The sequence below is a fragment of the Lactuca serriola genome, chromosome 1, assembly GCF_051521515.1.
Source record: "Lactuca serriola cultivar US96UC23 chromosome 1, Lser_US96UC23_V15, whole genome shotgun sequence".
Lineage (NCBI taxonomy): Eukaryota > Viridiplantae > Streptophyta > Magnoliopsida > Asterales > Asteraceae > Lactuca > Lactuca serriola.
Genome location: NC_136408.1, coordinates 133,561,111 through 133,564,850, shown reverse-complemented (window position 1 = coordinate 133,564,850; position 3,740 = coordinate 133,561,111).

The window sequence follows — 3,740 nt, the reverse complement described above, 5'->3', positions numbered from 1 at the left end:
ATAATTGGTATGTACTTGACCTGAGAGTAGCATGGTCCATTTCAGGTTTCATATCACCAGGACAATTTGATAGGATGGACTTTTGAGAGGAGATTGTTTATGATTTATTAATATATTATAAGTTCTAATATATTAATATGAAATCATATAATTTAATTAGTATTGATCAAGAATTAATTTGTAATTAATTTAGTGATCAAAAGGGACTAATTAAATCTATGGTGACTAATTATGGTAGTTAGTGAAACATATGGATTGGGCTGTTGATCCATGTTGGACTAAGTTTATATAAGGATACATAAATAGTTGGCCCACATGAATCATGGATCATAAACCAATGAGTATGGATTAGGGTTTCCCCATGACCCTTGGAATTCTACAATATATATATATATATATATATATATATATACTTATAAAGGAAGCATTTTTCCTTTCACCACATTCATTTGAAATTCTCATGCATTTTTCCTATCACCACATTCATTTGAAACTCCCATTCATTAAATAAATATCAAAACTAAAGTGTAATCATATATAAACTAAATTTAAATATTAAAACAATATCATTCCTTCTACTTATAAAGTTATGTTTTTTAATTTTTAACATATTATACTTAATTTATTAGTATTAATATATTGTTGGATGTAAACTATTATCATTTAAAGATACAACTTTTGAACAATTTGTATATTATTAATTTAAGTACAACATTACATGGTCAACTTAAATATAAATTTTAGTTTAATTTAAACACCCCAAAGAATATTTGTAAATAGTTAAAAGTGAAAAATTGTAGTGTGTTTCTAATAATTATTATAAGTTGGTTAAAAAGATTAAATAAATATCAAGCGTAAATTGTAATCATAAATAAACTAAATTTCAGTTTTAAAATAATATCTTTATTTCAACTTATAAAGTTATGTCTTTAACTTTTAATATATTATACTTAATTTATTTTATTTAATATGTTGTTGTATGTAAACCATTATCAGTTTAAAGCAACAACTTTTGAACAGTTTGAACAAAATACTTTAATTGTTAATTTTAATATAAATTTCTGTTCCATTTAAAATACCAAAGAATATTTTATAAATAGTTAAAAATGATAAATGAAAAAACTAAATTTTAATCTCAATTTAACTAAAATATTTCCTAAATATACTTTTATAATCGTTAAAAATTTTCAAATAAATAGCTTAAAATAACTTATAATAGCAATAGTTAAAAATAACTCTATATAAATGATTATATTGTTATCTTTAAAATCAAAAAACAATGTTTGATGTTTTAAATAATTATAATGATAGAAATTAAAACATTAAGGAAATAAATTTTAAAAAATTAATTAACAATAATAACAACTATAAATAACATTAAACCATGTATTATATTTAATTTTATTCATGTGTAACTTGCGGGTAGAATTCATTCAAACGATTGAGATTATGTTGTTTAAATAGATATATATATATATATATATATATATATATATATATATATATATTATCATATAATTCAAAATAATTAATATATAATATGAATTTAATATACGAATTATTATATCAAATTTAACAACAACGTTATTGTTATATTAAAAAAAACATATTTGTAAAGACTTCAACTATATAGGTGTTTCTGCGCAACGCGCGGGCATTTGCCTAGTATATATATATATATATATATATATATATATATATATATATATATTCTAATAAATGAATAGTTTTAATCTCACTGTGACAAGTGTCACTCTAATACAAGTCCTCATTAATATTTTGTCATGTGTCATTTAAATATATTAGGCAACCAGTTCAAAATTCAAATTTATATTTTCTAATTATATGTTAAATTTGAAGTTATAATAATTTTAAAAAATTTGATATATCTGTTAATTTATAATTTATTTAAAATCATTTATTTAAAACAATTGATTAATAATTATATATGTTTATTATTAAAGTTTAATTAATTTTATAACCATGGTTTCCACGGGTTATAAACTAGTATATATATATATATATATATATATATATATATATATATATATATATATATTATGCCCTTGTATTGTAAGTTTTGTTTGATTTCAATAAATATATTACATTTTTTCGTAATTTATGACATGTTTTTGAAATATTTGAATACGATTATTTCAAATGCTTAGTTTGAAATCCAAAATCTATAATGTATTTTCTTTATATATATATATATATATATATATATATATATATATATATATATATATATATATATATATATATATATATATAAAGAAAATACATTATAGATTTTGGATTTCAAACTAAGCATTTGAAATAATCGTATTCAAATATTTCAAAAACATGTCATAAATTACGAAAAAATGTAATATATTTATTGAAATCAAACAAAACTTACAAAAACATAATAAGAAGGAAATATATTACAATACAAGGGCATAATCGTTGTAATTTAGTTGAAAAAACAATGAAACAAAGCATTTCAAATATAAGAGGGTAAAATAATTTTTAAAAAATGTTTGATACAAATAAAAGAAAAATACACATTGTATATCTTTACAATCCTTAGATATCAATATTAGATTTGATGGTTATTTTATCTATGGGTAAAAGATTGGTGATTTACATATATGCACCATAATAATAGGACATTTTTATGATTATAAAAAAAAAGAAATTACTATAACCCAAAGCATTTTTTAGCCGGTCAATTTAAAAGTTTCATTAAGTTTTTTGCACAATTCTAATATTATTTGTTTATTTGTATGTATTTTTTAGCTTTGAATAATATCTATGTGGAAACGATTAAGAAAATCTACTAAAAGTCTTTGTATTTAGACATTATAATCGATTTTGTCTTTATCTTTTTTTTTTTAATTACAATTAAATATAAAAAAACTGGAAAATGTTTTCATTTTGTCCATTTTACCCTGTCTAGAGGTCATATAATTTTGAAAAATTACACTTTAGCCTAAATTTAAAAATTTTAATAAAAATTTGGTCTAAAACTTATATATTTTGGCCAAGATTTTAAATTTTATCATAAATTTGTTTCAAAATTTACACTTTTGGCAATGATTTCAAAATTTTGTTACAAATTTATCATAAATTTAGTTTTGTTTACATCTTTTTTTTTCCCAAACTTTTGTTTCGATTATGGTTCTTTTTTGCTTTATAAAATCGTATTTATATAAGAAAAACATATTTTTAGATAAAAAAACCTTCGCTTTTTTATATAAAAACTTTTTTTAAAACATTTTTATGTGAAATACCTATTTATAAAATTACGAATTTATTATTATTATTATTATATATATATATATATCCATTTTTTTTAAAAAAAAGGTGTATATACGTATTTTATAAAAAAAAATGTACAAACACCATTTTTACAACTGATGCATTTGTATAAAAACACGTGTTTCATGGTAAATATATATATATATATATATATATATATATATATATATATATATATATTTATTTAAGTATTTATATGCACACAAACATGTTTTTTATACATTTATTTTCATAAAAACGTGTATCGGTATATTTTTTTACATACACCTATTTTATAATAAATACATTTGTTTACAAACACATTTTTATAAATAAATGTATACAAACATGTGTTGTATAAAAATATATACAAACATGAATTTATAAAAAAAAATATATACAAACACATATCTCATGTTGAACGTATTTGTATATATTTATGTATTTATAAACACATA